Raw genomic sequence first — 17,579 nt, 5'->3', positions numbered from 1 at the left:
GCACAGCATCTTGGGACTTTTCAAAATGGTGACTTTAAGAAGCCAATAGTCACAGCTCTCTGGGAGCTTTAAGCTCTGCATCTAACTGACACAGTATCCTGGCCCCTTTCTTCCAAAACATCAAAGGAGATCCCCCTGCTGTGAATGGTGCCAGTGGCCAGACAGCTTCATTTTATTTCTCTGTTTTTGGGCATGCCAAGGCTTGTCAAGTTATATGAACGTGGTTACCCTAGGCAGAGTGTGCCCCCACCTTCTTCATCTTGCTTAATCCCCTCTGGATTGGTGTATAGTCTGGTGAAGGTTTTGAACTAGCCATTCGCCAGCACACTAATTAACTTGGTGTAGGAGAGTGGTTCAAAGCCTGATTCTAATTTACGGCTGACTCAGAGAATTATGTCCTAATTCATAGTCCACGAAAGTGTTTAAATATGGCCAAAATCATAAATTGTATATTTCAGTTCAAGGCCTTTGTTTATCTAGAGAAGAACATGATAAACGTCTCAAGGTTCAATCAATGCGAAGTTAACATTTTGGTGCATATTTTACCAACATTTTGAACACAGTAAATCACTAGAAATGTATAGGGGAGCACTACATGTTGTCTGAAATTTCTGCAAAGGTGAAATTCTGGTGCATATTTTCCCAACATTTTGAACACAGTGAATCGCTAGAAATGTATAAGCACTACATGGTGTCTGAAATTGATGCAAAGTGATATTGGATGTTGGGATGGAAATCAAAATGAATCATGTTCAGCACCTAGAAGTCAATATGATTTGCAACAGGAATGCAGTTGAGTTTAGACCGGTCGTTTTAAGAGATGTCTGTTTTTTAGGCCCCATTAAGTACATGGTTGTAGTACTCTGAATACTATGAAGCTGATTGATTAGAGACTTGGGCAGCTCTGTTGAATGGAGATTTTCGAATTCCGAACTTGAATTTATTGATGGCTTAACTATGAAATTATGTACCACAGAGTAAGGGAAAGGAATTTTGCCCAGTAGCTTGAATAGGTAGAAATAGGAGGAACTCCCCCCTTTGTAGACTTGGGCATAAGAGATAGAGCACCGTCAAAAATATCTCGCAGATTAAAACTTTATAGACAGAAACTGGAAAGGGCCCCATGGCAGTCAGGAATAACGCTCAGGTTTATCCATGAGGGAGCACCAAGAAGACAGTATTAAGCACTTTTGAGGGGTTTTGCCACTTCTCTGGGCAATAGAGGCTATGGGCAGGTTGGGGCTCCGATAAAGAGTGAGACAGGGCAGGGCAGGGAAATGGACTTTGCTCTGTGGCTTAATTGACAAAGCAATGGGTAAGTTGCACGTGAGAGGAGAAAAGTATTGATATTGAGTAGGGTGGGTGAGTAGCAGTAAGGGTAAAATTACTAATAAGTAACAGAACATATTGGAGGCAGAACATGTGATGAGGGCAGTGATGGAGAAGTGGACAGGCATCTGCCGTGCAGAAAAGGGATTGTATGTGGAAAGCAGCAATACAGTGTGTGGCTCAGCAATGCAGGGGTAGCCTCGTCTTTGGAAAATGACACTAAATCAAGTGAGAAGGGGGGGTGACACTAAGTAGGGAATGCGTCACTTCCGGAAGAAAGACTGTCCTCTGTTTCCTTGTGTGTACAAATAATTTGAGGGTGCATCACAATAGTTAGAGTGCGGGGTGTAGAACGTTTTGCTCTGGTTATCATCACGTAGAATCAGTAGCAGCAATATGTTCACTGCCCCTCCCAACCACCGTATTGTGTCTCAGACGTTGTGGAGAATATTGTCATGGGAATATAAAGGTACTACTTTCAGAAATGGAGATATACTTTACTGAGGGGAAATCTGGATTTTCTACCACCTGTGCTCCGACATTTAATAAAGCCCAGTGTTTTGTTGCTGCATACGCTAACAGATAACATAACACTCCAAACTATTATTTAATTGCGCTAACTAGATCTGCATGTGGAAATATGAGTATTCTAAAGCAGCAAAGATATATACTTGCTTCACCCTGAATATGTGAATTCTGGTGATGCTGTTTCAACTTGAAGCATTGTTTTATTGTATGATCCTAAAATATTTTTTCGCCATGCTGGTAAAAGAAGAAATGCTTTACAATCTTCATTGAGAAGTCTTTATTTGACCATGACAAGTGAACCAAGATGACGCAATGCATTTTTAGAGACTAGAGTATTCTCTACGGATACATTTGTCTGTTTTATAAAAACACAGGGGCATATTTATACTCCGTTTGCGCCGAATTTGCGTCGTTTTTTTCGACGCAAATTCGACGCAAAACTAACTCCATATTTATACTTTGGCGTTAGACGCGTCTAGCGCCAAAGTTCATGGAGTTAGCGTCATTTTTTTGCGTGAACACCTTCCTTGCGTTAATGATATGCAAGGTAGGCGTTCCCGTCTTAAAAAATGACTGCGATGCATATGCGTCGTATTTATACTCCCGGGCAAAAATGACGCCCGGGAGTGGGCGGGACAAAAAAACCCGCATTTGCGACGGATTTTAGCGCCTGGGTCAGGGCAGGCGTTAAGGGACCTGTGGGCTCAGAATGAGCCCAGAGGTGCCCTCCCAAGCCCCCAGGGACACCCCCTGCACCCTTGCCCACCCCAGGAGGACACCCAAGGATGGAGGGACCCATCCCAGGGAAGAAAAGGTAAGTTGTGGTAAGTATTTTTTTTATTTTTTTTGTGGCATAGGGGGGCCTGATTTGTGCCCCCCTACATGCCACTATGTCCAATGACCATGCCCAGGGGACAGAAGTCCCCTGGGCATGGCCATTGGGCAAGGGGGCATGACTCCTGTCTTTGTCATGTTAATGGCGTCTGGGCGCCCAAAAAAAAATGGCGCAAATCGGGTTCAGCCTGACTTGCCCCATTTTTGGACGCCCAAACGCCATTTTTCCCTACGCCGGCGCTGCCTGGTGTACGTGGTTTTTTTTCACGTTAGCCGGCGCTAATTTTTTTGGCGCAAAACTGCGTTAGCGCAGTTTTGCGTCAAAAAGTATAAATATGGCCCACAGTTCGCAGTTCTTAAAGTTCAGATGAGGGCCATTGTTAATAAAAGTGACTTTCAGGGCTGAGATATGGGTCCAGCAACATTAGTTTGTAAAACACATTGGAAAAAGAGATTATGGCAGAGGGATGTGTGTATGGTGGAATAAAATGAGAAGAAATGAATCCCGAATTACTCTAAAGAATTTTCACAGGTGGGGTTTTTGCTAGAGAAAGAGCACTGTGAAAGAGGAGCAAAGAAGTATCAATGCCAGCGGAGATTTAACAAGCAAAATATTACAAGCAAAATGTATCCACCTGCTGGGATGCTGAGCAGTGCTGTATTTATACTGCACTATACTTTGGTCAAGTCAGTTCTTTGCACTTCATTGAATTACCAATCAGGAACAGTACAAAGGCATCATGCTCAATCAGTTGCACATTTCCTACCTCATTATTATTAAATAGTAAAGATTCAGCCGTGCATCTTTTTGCAAGTTGCTTCAGATGCAGAGATACATGCCTGCGGAGGAGGCAGACCTTTAATAATGGTTGGGGGAGGGGGACAGAAAGAGCATAGCGCTGTGGAAGGCACACGAGGAGTGTGCAGTGTTTTCAGCTCGATCAAATAAGCTTTACCATTTGCATCTTTTTGAATGGATAGTTTCAGATTTGAGAATAAATACCTCCAGCCCTTGCCAGCCAGTAAACTTTAAAGCCCAGATTTACTAAGATTTGACACAACACAATGCAACAAGCCAACTTGCGGCACTGTGCCAAATTAAGATAGCAGGAATGAACACTATCGATTACATTATGGGCCATTCCTGCTCTCCTAGTGCAGGCACACTTTTGGCTGCCAAAGGCCAACAGAGGCACCCTTATGCCTTGGTGCAAGGAAACATGCATTACAGCCAGGATTGTTTTTGTGCAGGAAGGCTCACCTTCCTGCACAAAACAATCCCCAGAGGCATTTTCCTCTTTCTATGTGTGCTGCATAGTGCCATCTAGTTAGCTCATGTAACAGGGGTGAAGAGTGGGACATGGACAGCCATCTTATAGCCATGTTGAGCACTAGGTTGGTATTTGCTCAATTTATGAAGTCTTTTTATTTCATGTTGGCTTCATAAAGACGCAAGTTGTTAGAAATCCTATGCAGTGCAAGCAAAATATTTGAAAAAGTTTGAGACAGTTTATTGAAGTATTCTCAGGAGAAGGCAAAACGGGGAAAGTGAACTAATTTGTTTCAAATATGTATTGTAGGGTGACCTGTAAATGGATCAAATTGGAGCAAGTCGTTATGAATTGTACTTTGTTTTCAATCTGTTGTTGGAATTCTAATAAATTCTCATTAAAAGCAGAACACTGACTGTTGGACTTTTGCTTTTGCAGGGTCATCCCCAGACTTTTTTGCCTCCTGCCTCCTATTTTTTTCTGACATGTTGCTGTTGGCTTTTCAACTCTGAGCACTTTACCACTGCTAACCAGTGCTAAAGTGCATATGCTCTCCTGTTTAAATTGTATGTAAGTGGTTTATCCATGATTGGCATATTTGATTTACTAGTAAGTCCCTAGTAAGGTGCACTAGAGGTGCCAGGGCCTGTAAATCAAATGCTACTAGTGGGCCTGCAGCACTGGTTGTGCCACCCACATAAGTAGCTCTGTAATCATGTCTCAGACCTGCCACTGCAGTGTCTGTATGTGTATTTTTACACTGTAAATTCGACTTGGCAAGTGTACCCACTTGCCAGGCCTAAACCTTCCCTTTTCTTACATGTAAGGCACCCCTAAGGTAGGCCCTAGGTAGCCCCAAGGGCAGGGTGCAGTGTATGGATAAGGTAGGACATATAGTAATGTGGTTTATATGTCCTGACAGTGAAATACTGCCAATTTCGTTTTCACTGTTGCAAGGTCTGTCTCTCTCTCATAGGATAATATGGGGGCTACCTTTAAATATGATTAAAGTGTAGATTCCCCTAGAGAGTAGATGGACATGTGGAGTTTGGGACCCCTGAACTCACAATTTAAAAATACATCTTTTAGTAAAGTTGATTTTAAGATTGTGAGTTTGGAAATGCCACTTTTAGAAAGTGAGCATTTTCTTGCTTAAACCATTCTGTGACTCTGCCTTGTTTGTGGATTCCCTGTCTGGGTCAGTTTGACAGTTGGGTTGTTTTTCACCTCACACCAGACAGTGACACAAAGGGAGCTGGGGTGTGATCTGCATTTCCTGATTAGCCATCTCTGCTAGGAGGGAGGGGTGGAGTGGTCACTCTCATCTGAAAGGACTGTGCCTGCCTCTGACAATGCTGTCTCCAGCCCCCTGGTGTGTGTCTGAGGCCTTGCCTGGGCAAGGCAGGATTTCACAAGAAGGTGTGAGTCCCCTTTGAAGGAAGGTGACTTCAAAGACTAAAATGGGTATAAGAAGGGCACCCAAACTTACAAACTTTAGAAACACTTCTGGAATCAAGGGGAACCTCTGCCTGGAGAAGAGCTGATCGCTGAGGAACAAGTGCTGCCCTGCCTGTGACTGTGCTTTGTGGAGCTTTCCTGCAGTGCTGCTTCTGCCAGAGTAAGAGGGCAAAGACTGGACTTTGTGTGCCTTCCATCTTGAAGAAGAAATCTCCAAGGGCTTGATGTAGAGCTTGCCTCCTGTTGTTGAAGTCTCAGGGATAGCAAAGACTTCTTCCTGCCAGCACCTGGAGTCTCTGGAGAGACCCCTACTCTGCTCTGTGGTGCCCTTCCAGTTCCTGGGACCCTGAAAGGAGAGGCTGGCAGCCTAAGGACAAAAATACACGCACCGAGTGCCGTGCGGAGAAAAGATCGACGCGAATCCGATCGCGGCTGAGAAAACGACGCGACGCCGGCTCCGCAGCTGAGAAACGACGCCGCAGGAAACGCGACCGGAGAATCGCCGCCCGGAGCAGGAGAAACGACGTGCAGCATCGCTGACGAAGGCTGAGAGATCGCAACCAGCGCCGCGGGACTTTCGGACCGTCGCGTGGCTGGCTTTTTCGACGCGCCTCGCCGTGCCGAGCTGTTTTCGACGCATATAACCGTGCAGGGTTATTTTCGACGCACACCGCCCGTGCGGGGTTATTTTTGACGCAAACCAGGTACATTTACACGCTAGCAGCGCTAGTGTGTTGTTACAACTACCTAAAGACTCTTTTTATTTTAAACCTTTAAAAAATCATAACTTGACTTGTGTATGTTGGATTTTTGTCGTTTTGGTCTTGTTTTGTCTAGATAAATATTTCCTATTTTTCTAAACTGGTGTTGTGTCATTTTGTAGTGTTTTCATTAAGTTACTGTGTGTGTTAGTACAAATACTTTACGCCCAGCACTCTGAGGTTAAGCCTACTGCTCAGCCAAGCTACCAAGGGGGTAAGCAGGGGTTAGCTGAGGGTGATCCTCTTTTATCCTAACTAGAGTGAGGGTCCTTGCTTGAACAGGGGGTAACCTGACTGTCAACCAAAGACCCCATTTCTAACATTGGTGACCAGCGGTCGGGATTGGACTTGTATTTGTACTTGACATACAGTAATTGAGTGTACACTACTGTTTTGATCTCAGACCACTACGTGACCACATACTACTTGTTTGGTGATCTTTTGATTTTTCTCTTAAGGACTCTTTTTATTCTACTTCCATGATTTTGCTGATCCCTTGACTGATTCTTTTTACTTCATTGGGAAATTATTTTTTTTCTGCCTTTGGAACTTTGCACTTGTGACCATCATGTCTCAATCTGGAGATGCAACAGCTGGAGCTGTGTTTGAAATGGAGAAACTGAAGGAGTACTCAGTTGCTCAATTGAAACAGTTCCTTAAAGATCTTGACTGTCCCACTGAGAGCTCCACCAGGGAGGGGGAGCTGCAACAGGCACAGAGGGCCGAGGTGACAATCAAGAAGGCTGGAGGGCACACAGAGGAGGAGAATGTGGGTGGGGAAGTGCAGAGGATACACAGTGGTGTAGTGGAGGTACCTGTTACGCCTGGGGGGAGGGTCCCCAGGAGGGATGGCAGGGTGTCACCCAAGGGTCTGACTCCTGAAGAGTTACAGGACAGACAGGCAGAAAGGGTTCGCCGGTTGGAGGCAGAAAAGTTGAGGATGCAAAGGGAGTATGACAAGTGGGAAGAGTTGAAAGAAAGGAGGAGGAACTTAGAGATTAAAAAAATGATTTATGCTTACGAGCTTAAATTGAAAGAGCTGGAAGTCATGAGGGCTGAGTCCAGCTGGAATGGTGGCAGCAACAATTGTATATCCAGTGATGCTGCAGAAGTGCACATGCCCAGAGAGGTGGTGCCCTACTTGAAGGAGGGAGTTAACACACGCCAGGAAGTTCAGGGGTATGAGGTAGCTCCAGTGATGCACAGGGTCCCTGAGGTGGATTGGGGGACTGGCATGGGGAGTCATATTCCTACTGGTGGGAGGGACACTCTACTGACTCTAGGTGAGAGTGACAGGGAGAGGGGTTCCCCCCAGGTAGAAGTCCTGGTTATGGAGTGTGAAGACATCCCAGAAGAGTGTGGGTTGAGTGTCAGGGACAGTCAGGTACTGTCTCACCAGTCTCAGGAGGGTGATGTGGGGTGCTTTTTCAAGGCAGAGTCACTGGATGGTTGGGTGAAGGGTACTTTGGTTAATTCATGTGAGGGGCTGAGTGATGTAATTGCTGGAGAGCATATGTCTAGTCCTTATTTTCCAGAGCTATGCCAACACCAGGTGGAGTGTGAGTTCTCTGACCCCAGGGAGCTTACAATGGAGGCAGACTTCTGGGTGAGTACTAGAGAGTCTGAAGAGGCATTTGGGGGTGCTCCTGAGAGGAGTGGTCTAGGTAGTTCCCAACCAGGTGAGGTAGGGAAGGATTGTAGTGTCCCAGGTAGGTCCCAGTGTAGTGGGATGGGTGAGGGACCCCATGTCCAGTCTCAGAGGAGAGGGAATGGGGATGGGTTGAGGCCCAAGGTGCCCGAGATCCGGTCCCAGGTCCTGGAGGGTTCCCTGCGGGAACACCAGGAGGGGAGCCTAGCCTGTACCATAGGGCCATCTGTTGAGGGAGACCCCACAGTGTCAGGAGAACTTGGGGGGGCTGCTGTAGCCAGCGTCCCACCAGTTCTGGTGTCTGGCAGTACCACTCCTAGTGAGGGGGTGCAGAAGTCCAGACAGAGGGCTGAGAGGGGGTTGCGGACCCCAGTGGAGAACCTGGAGGGTCAGGGGTCAGCTCTGAGAGCAGAGCCCCCCATGAATGACCTTGGTGAGACCATTTCTGGGCTGGGGGGAATCCAGACTCTGTCAGATGGGCAGAGGTCAGGAGACCTGCGCCAGCCAGACTCTTGTGTGGCCCTTCGGGACAGTGTGTCCCTTGAGGGGGGTAAGTGTGCCCCCCTGGAAGTCCTGGTGTGCCAGGCAATGGTTCAACCGCAGGGTGGTGACTCTGGGTTGAATGATCAGGTTCAGGGGGTAAACTCTGACCTGATGGGGGGTAAGTGTGCTCCCAAAGAAGTCCTGGTGTGCCAGGCAATGGTTCAACCGCAGGGTGGTGACTCTGGGTTGAATAATCAGGTTCAGGGGGTAAACTCTGACCTGATGGGGGGTAAGTGTGCTCCCAAGGAAGTCCTGGTGTGCCAGGCAGTGGTTCAACCGCAGGGTGGTGACCCTAGGTTGGATGACCAGGTTCAGAGGGTAAACTCTGACCTGGTAGGGGGTAGGTATGCCCCCCAGGAAGTCCTGGGTTGCCAGGCAGTGATCCAGTCTGTGGGTACAGACCCTGGATTGGGAGGCCAGGTTAAGGGTGTCTCCCCTGACCTGGAGGAAGGGGCTACTGCTAACAGTGCCCCTACCATGTTGTCTTCTGGGGGGGCCACTCCTAGTTGGGTGGTTCAGGACCCCAGAAGAGAGGGCAGGGGGAGGGAAGCCTCACCCCTGGCCCTGGTCCAACCTGAAGGTACAGACCCCAGGTTGGAGGATCAGTTGCAGGTTAACATCCCTGCACTGATAGAAGAATTGTGCAGGACTGCTTCTACAAGCACCCTGACAGTTTTTGACTCTGGGGGTGCCGCTTCTGCAGGGAGGGTACAGAGCCCCAGAGGGGAGGACCAGGGTCAGGTTGTCATCCCTGACCTGGTGGAAGAGAGAGTGGTCAAAGGGTGCCAGGCACCTGGGGCTACCACCCCCCACTCTCCACAGTCACAGTGGTTAGAGAGGTCTGAGGTCGGGCTCTCATCCCTGACAGTTGTCTGGGGCCACTGTGGCTTGCTGTCCTGGTGGACAGAGTTGCCCCTGGGGGGGGGAGGACGAGAGTCACACCCCGGGGGTGGAGTGGGCAACACCACTGTGTTGGCCCTGGTGGTACTATCTGCCCATTGCAATACGTCTGTGAGCAAAGTAAAGTTAGGTGTTGCACAGATGGTGTCTGTAGATGTGGAGAAGGATTCCCCATGGGTTAGCTTAGTGGGCCCTGAGAGTATGGACAGAGGGATCCAACTGGAGTCAGGAAGGCGTAGAACTGGAACATGCCCCTGCTGTTGTGGGCCTGGGTCCCTGTTCTATCGCCCCAATCAGGGAAGTACATCAAGGTATTGATTGTTCTCCCCTGGCTTTAGGCTGGTAGGGGGTCGTGTTGGACTTTTGCTTTTGCAGGGTCATCCCCAGACTTTTTTGCCTCCTGCCTCCTATTTTTTTCTGACATGTTGCTGTTGGCTTTTCAACTCTGAGCACTTTACCACTGCTAACCAGTGCTAAAGTGCATATGCTCTCCTGTTTAAATTGTATGTAAGTGGTTTATCCATGATTGGCATATTTGATTTACTAGTAAGTCCCTAGTAAGGTGCACTAGAGGTGCCAGGGCCTGTAAATCAAATGCTACTAGTGGGCCTGCAGCACTGGTTGTGCCACCCACATAAGTAGCTCTGTAATCATGTCTCAGACCTGCCACTGCAGTGTCTGTATGTGTATTTTTACACTGTAAATTCGACTTGGCAAGTGTACCCACTTGCCAGGCCTAAACCTTCCCTTTTCTTACATGTAAGGCACCCCTAAGGTAGGCCCTAGGTAGCCCCAAGGGCAGGGTGCAGTGTATGGATAAGGTAGGACATATAGTAATGTGGTTTATATGTCCTGACAGTGAAATACTGCCAATTTCGTTTTCACTGTTGCAAGGTCTGTCTCTCTCTCATAGGATAATATGGGGGCTACCTTTAAATATGATTAAAGTGTAGATTCCCCTAGAGAGTAGATGGACATGTGGAGTTTGGGACCCCTGAACTCACAATTTAAAAATACATCTTTTAGTAAAGTTGATTTTAAGATTGTGAGTTTGGAAATGCCACTTTTAGAAAGTGAGCATTTTCTTGCTTAAACCATTCTGTGACTCTGCCTTGTTTGTGGATTCCCTGTCTGGGTCAGTTTGACAGTTGGGTTGTTTTTCACCTCACACCAGACAGTGACACAAAGGGAGCTGGGGTGTGATCTGCATTTCCTGATTAGCCATCTCTGCTAGGAGGGAGGGGTGGAGTGGTCACTCTCATCTGAAAGGACTGTGCCTGCCTCTGACAATGCTGTCTCCAGCCCCCTGGTGTGTGTCTGAGGCCTTGCCTGGGCAAGGCAGGATTTCACAAGAAGGTGTGAGTCCCCTTTGAAGGAAGGTGACTTCAAAGACTAAAATGGGTATAAGAAGGGCACCCAAACTTACAAACTTTAGAAACACTTCTGGAATCAAGGGGAACCTCTGCCTGGAGAAGAGCTGATCGCTGAGGAACAAGTGCTGCCCTGCCTGTGACTGTGCTTTGTGGAGCTTTCCTGCAGTGCTGCTTCTGCCAGAGTAAGAGGGCAAAGACTGGACTTTGTGTGCCTTCCATCTTGAAGAAGAAATCTCCAAGGGCTTGATGTAGAGCTTGCCTCCTGTTGTTGAAGTCTCAGGGATAGCAAAGACTTCTTCCTGCCAGCACCTGGAGTCTCTGGAGAGACCCCTACTCTGCTCTGTGGTGCCCTTCCAGTTCCTGGGACCCTGAAAGGAGAGGCTGGCAGCCTAAGGACAAAAATACACGCACCGAGTGCCGTGCGGAGAAAAGATCGACGCGAATCCGATCGCGGCTGAGAAAACGACGCGACGCCGGCTCCGCAGCTGAGAAACGACGCCGCAGGAAACGCGACCGGAGAATCGCCGCCCGGAGCAGGAGAAACGACGTGCAGCATCGCTGACGAAGGCTGAGAGATCGCAACCAGCGCCGCGGGACTTTCGGACCGTCGCGTGGCTGGCTTTTTCGACGCGCCTCGCCGTGCCGAGCTGTTTTCGACGCATATAACCGTGCAGGGTTATTTTCGACGCACACCGCCCGTGCGGGGTTATTTTTGACGCAAACCAGGTACATTTACACGCTAGCAGCGCTAGTGTGTTGTTACAACTACCTAAAGACTCTTTTTATTTTAAACCTTTAAAAAATCATAACTTGACTTGTGTATGTTGGATTTTTGTCGTTTTGGTCTTGTTTTGTCTAGATAAATATTTCCTATTTTTCTAAACTGGTGTTGTGTCATTTTGTAGTGTTTTCATTAAGTTACTGTGTGTGTTAGTACAAATACTTTACGCCCAGCACTCTGAGGTTAAGCCTACTGCTCAGCCAAGCTACCAAGGGGGTAAGCAGGGGTTAGCTGAGGGTGATCCTCTTTTATCCTAACTAGAGTGAGGGTCCTTGCTTGAACAGGGGGTAACCTGACTGTCAACCAAAGACCCCATTTCTAACACTGACTAACTTGCAGAAGTGATAATTAGAAAACAGATGTATCCCCCCATATGTTTCGTATTTTGGTAAAAGATCAGTAAGAGTGTATCATCAGTTAAGAACATTATTTTAATGTGTTTTAATCAATGAATAGATAGCAAATTTAAGAGCTGAAATTAGATGATCGAAATTCGTTATGGTTCGTTGCAGCCGAGCACCGTACACATTTGCTCAAATTAATTATCACAGCTATGTCATTGGAAAAAGTTCCTGCGCTCTCATCTCAAACTGGTGAACACTGGTATCATTGCCTTGGCAGACTTCACTTTACAACACCACCTGTTCTGTGCTGAGAAACACTTGCTCCACAAATATAACTCAAGAATATTATGCTAATTCCAACCTTTTCCTCCTTAAAAGCAGCCCATTAAAATGTGAAATCTGTTGTGTCGGTTGCATATTCACTGTATAGATGAAGTAAGAGACATATACAGGGCAAATAAACCAAACTGAAAGACATTCACATTGAAAGATACCTATTGCAGTTTTTCTTAAAACATTTCTTTGACCTTAGGACTGAATTGGACATCAAATGAGTCTTTAGAGTGACCCTGATAATCTAATTACTTAGTAGTTAGTCCTGAAGGAAATATATCACCATAAAGGATTTAGCACCTACTAATGGTACAAACTAATGCAATTGCTCTACTTGTTAACAGTATTTTCCTCTGCTGCATACAAGTGTGAGACAATTTACCTCATTTAATATGTTAGGACTAGCACTATTCTTGAAAATGAAGATTTTCAATGAGTATGTTTGGCTGACCTGTAAAAATCTGTTTAAAGTTATTAGGTTACAGAATCAAGGTACAGTCCGAAGCAGTTTGCCTAATTTGTACACGTTATCATTTAGTAGTATAAATAAAAACGCCATTTTACGTGCACTGTTTGTGCTACTAATGCAAACAAACATTTGTGTCCCTGTTTTGTCTTTTGCTGTAATCTCTTTTCCCATATTTCCACTACTTGTGTGGCATCTTTTGGTATTGAGTAAACTAGTCATCCTTTCTTGTTTAGGCTTCTTTCGTCTAGGATTTGCTTCTACATTACTATCCTTTGCTGGCTGGATACACACTCCAGATTCGCCATTACTGCCTGTTATAAAAATGGTAATTTATTGCTATCATTTTAAACTGGATGCTATTGTCCAGAGCATTTGCTAACTGTGACTGATATTGGGCCACAGTTAATTTGCAATAACTTAATTCCTTTCTGTTGGTTTTTATTATCATAACTCGATTATATGTTGTATGAAACCAGTCTAACAAGGTGAGGGAAAACACTTTATCACAGGCTATGTTAAAGCTCCCTTAAAACCTCTATCAAACAGGTGTATTAGAGGTAAACCAAACACGCCCTAAAGATTTTATATCTTATATTTTGTTACTGTGGCACAGCTTTTAAAAGAAGTGGTTGGACCTGGATAAACTCATCAATTCAAAAACCATTTGGTGAAGAATTTTATTTTCCTGAGGGGACCACTAGTGTGGAATGTGGATTGTGAAATAGGTCTCAGACGCATGTGCTCTGTCAAAAATGTGTTCTATGAATACTACACCTGTGAAAGCTCATCTGTGACTTTGTGTCAAGTCCCAGGTGCACACTGGGGCACCGTCAAGATATTAATAGGTAGCCTATTGTAAGCCGCACAAGATTCACTTACCACACTGTATTGTTGCAGATGTAAAATGTGTGGGACTTTAGTGAATCATAAATCATTGTACTCCTCAGCATAAATCACATATTGTAGAATACTGCAAAGATAACAGGTGGCCTTGCTGCATGCCCACATCATGTATAGAAAAAAGTATGATTTAATTATAATATCACATCTAGAATTTGTTAGTAACAAATTATGCATCAAATGACCTGTTCCTGAAAATTCCAAATCTGTATTCAGATGTTAGTTGTCTGTTTTATCTTTATCAGTTAAGCAATATGAATAATTGTGTGGTTCAACCAGCTATGATGAATAACTTAGATAATCACACCTTTGGGGAGAGCGGATGTTTACTTCAAAGAAAATTATCCTAGCAAACGTCCTGCTGATGCTCTAAGTAATTAGGATTTCTCCTCAAATCAAGTCGTAGGAGCTGTATGGACACAGAGGTCTCTTTTAGAGGAGTGGAAAACTGCTGCTATCAACTTTCCCTACTGAATGTATTTTACAATGCAAGACATAGACTACGCAAAGTGGTGGTTCTAAAGATTCAAATATTCAGTCATCATTCCAGGCTAGGTAGTTGTCATCTGTTTAATTTTTCAATGGATCCCTCAAAAGACTAGCAGTACATGGTGTGTATGAAGGGTCCCAAGTCTGATAATTATGTCACCAATAGGGTGTTTACATTTATCAATACCTGCTGGTCCAGCCACAGTATTGGTAGTAGGATCAGACTCACAGCACAACAAAACAGTACATTTTCAGTTATAAATAATATCTAATGAAGAATATGAGGACCACCTAAAAGAGAATTTGGCTTGCAGGGCTCCAAAAGCTTTCATAGCTAATATGTGTTTCCTAATATAAACTTGGTTTGGAATTTGAATGCTTTGTTCTTTTCATTTCTGTGGTTTATTTGAGCTCCTGATCCTTGAACATCCAGGATCTCCAATGCTAGTAAAGTATTACACAGGAAAAGGAGCCTTTAACTGGTCAGCTGCTGTGATCAGTGTGTTGTTGAAGCATAACCACAGAGCAAATAAATGTCTAAGCCATGTATTCCTCTCAGCCTGGCTGAAGGATTTTTAACATAAGCCATTACTATTGGAAAGATGTTTAATATATGGTGCAAAGTATTTATTTTTGTCCTGGTGTTGTCTTATTTCACATATTCAGATGCCTACCATTAAAAGTGGAAATGTAGAATTTTGGTTGCATCATCATGGGAGTGACATAATAATGTGATGGACAATACATATATTGTGTGTTTAAACGTTATTAATGTAAAGTGGAGCATCTATTTTGTATTATTGAAGGTGCATTCACAGTAGAGGATTAGAATTTCAATACTTATGTGTGTTCTAATGTTTGATTTTAAAATGCTGAATTGTATACACCTTTATATCCATGTATCCTGAATGTGGTATTATGATGTAATCGTCATGTTTTGTTTATAATTTCTGTTTTCAATTATAAATGCAGGATGTACTTGTAATCGTGTATGTAGTTAGCATAACCAAAGACCTGAAATGTTTAATGCTCTTGTCATTGACCTCCAATGTGGAGTTTTGCTCATGCTGCAATATTCCATGGACCCTTCGCCTGTAACTCCTGCAAACGCATCTTCCACCACGCAACTACCACGACCACCAGCCCACGCGCCATCAACCACCTCAAATGCATCCTGGTCAACGCTCGCTCTGTCCACAAACACGCCGTTGAACTCTGGGACCTCCTGGACTCCACAGCTCCGGACGTCGCCTTCATCACGGAAACCTGGATGAACGCCTCATCAGCTCCAGACATCGCCACTGCCATCCCCGAAGGCTACAAGATCTCCAGAAAAGACCGCACCAACCAAGTAGGAGGAGGTATCGCCATCGTCTTCAAAGACTCCATCAGCGTCACCACCTCCACCGAAGACACCCCTCTCGCCGCTGAACATCTGCATTTTCAGATTCGCACCGACCCCAGGACCACCCTCAGAGGATCCCTCGTCTACCGTCCCCCCGGACCGTTGCGCCCCTTTCAGCGACGCCATCGCTGACTTCATCTCCCCGCACGCCCTCGCCTCGCCGGATTACATCCTCCTAGGCGACCTCAACTTCCATCTGGAACAGAACAATGATCCCAACACCACCGCCCTGCTCGACAACCTCGCCAACCTCGGCCTCAAGCAACTGGTGAACACCGCCACCCACATCGCCGGACACACGCTTGACCCTATCTTCTCCGCCAGCAAACACATCTTTTTCAGCCACACCTCTGCTCTACACTGGACCGACCACAGCTGTGTCCACTTCACATTCCGACGCGAGACCCGCCACCTCCGCACTCAACCCATCCCTCGTCGACAGTGGAACAAGATCCCCGAAGAGCAACTCTTCTCCAAACTCGCCGCCAACCAACCCACCCTCACCACCGACCCCAACGACGCAGCCCTCAGCCTCACGAACTGGATCTCCAACTGTGCAGACAACCTTGCTCCCCTCAAACGCACGCATCGACAGGCCAACACCCAAAAAACTCTCTGGTTCTCTGACACCCTCAAAGAATCAAAGAAAACTTGTCGCGCCCTCGAGAAGGCCTGGCGTAAGGACCACACCGCTGACAACATGACTGCCCTCAAGAACGCTACCCGCGAACATCACCACCTGATCCGCGCTGCCAAAAGGAACTTTTTCACCCACAGACTGGACAAAAACAGCCACAACAGCAGAGAACTTTTTAGCATCGTCAATGAGTTCTCCAACGCCAATGCCAACGCCATCATGCCCTCACAGGATTTGTGCGAATCCCTCGCCACCTTCTTCCATCGCAAGATCAGCGACCTCCACGACAGCTTCGGACACCAGACCCAACCAAGCATCACCGAACCCGCACCCCCGGCCATCACCCTCAACGACTGGACCCACATCAACACTGAAGAAACCAAATCCATCATGAACTCTATCCACTCCGGCGCCCCTTCGGACCCCTGCCCTCACTTCATCTTCTATAAAGCCGACAACATCATCGCCCCGCACCTCCAGGCCGTCATCAACTCTTCTTTTTCTTCTGCTACCTTCCCCGAATGCTGGAAACACGCCGAAGTCAACGCCCTACTAAAGAAACCTACGGCTGACCCGAGCGACCTGAAAAACCTCCGCCCCATCTCTCTCCTGCCCTTCCCAGCCAAGGTAATAGAGAAGACCGTCAACAAACAGCTGACCACCTTCCTGGAAAACAACAACCTGCTCGACCCTTCACAAACCGGATTCCGAACCAACCACAGCACGGAAACCGCCCTCATCTCAGTCACAGACGACATCAGAACCCTGATGGACAACGGTGAAACAGTCGCCCTCATCCTCCTCGACCTCTTGGCTGCCTTCGACACCGTCTGTCACCGCACCCTGATCACCCGCCTCTGCTCCACCGGGATCCAAGGCCAGGCTCTGGACTGGATCGCCTCCTTCCTCTCAAACCGTTCCCAAAGAGTTTACCTCCCACCGTTTCGCTCAGACCCCACCGAGATCATCTGCGGCGTACCTCAAGGCTCATCGCTCAGCCCGACACTCTTCAATGTCTACATGAGCCCCCTCGCCGACATCGTACGCAAGCACAACATCATCATCACCTCCTACGCCGACAAAACCCAACTTATACTCTCCCTCACCAAGGACCCCGCCAGCGCCAAGACCAACCTACAAGAGGGCATGAAGGACGTCGCAGATTGGATGAGGCTCAGCCGCCTAAAGCTGAACTCTGACAAAATGGAAGTCCTCATCTTCGGCAACACCCCGTCCGCTTGGGACGACTCCTGGTGGCCCACGGCCCTCGGCACCGCACCGACCCCCACAGGCCACGCCTGCAACCTCGGCTTCATCTTGGACCCTCTTCTCACCATGACCAAGCAAGTCAACGCCGTGTCCTCCGCCTGCTTCCTCACCCTCCGCATGCTCCGCAAGATCTTCCGCTGGATCCCCGCAGACACTAGAAAAACCGTGACCCACGCCCTCGTCAAGAGCCGCCTGGACTACGGCAACAACCTCTACGCTGGGACCACCGCCAAACTCCAAAAACGCCTGCAACGCATTCAAAACGCCTCGGCCCGCCTCATCCTCGACGTACTCCGCAACAGCCACA

General features: G+C 46.9%; 1 protein-coding gene across 4 annotated transcripts in view; it reads right to left on the bottom strand.

The window, feature by feature from the left end:
* LOC138269492 (cadherin-10-like) overlaps window positions 1-17,579 on the bottom strand; it is a 1,023,955-nt gene that overhangs the window by 426,600 nt on the left and 579,776 nt on the right. The window lies entirely within an intron of this gene.

The sequence above is a fragment of the Pleurodeles waltl genome, chromosome 2_1 (assembly GCF_031143425.1).
Source record: "Pleurodeles waltl isolate 20211129_DDA chromosome 2_1, aPleWal1.hap1.20221129, whole genome shotgun sequence".
Lineage (NCBI taxonomy): Eukaryota > Metazoa > Chordata > Amphibia > Caudata > Salamandridae > Pleurodeles > Pleurodeles waltl.
This window is presented reverse-complemented; position numbering and strand designations above follow the sequence as displayed.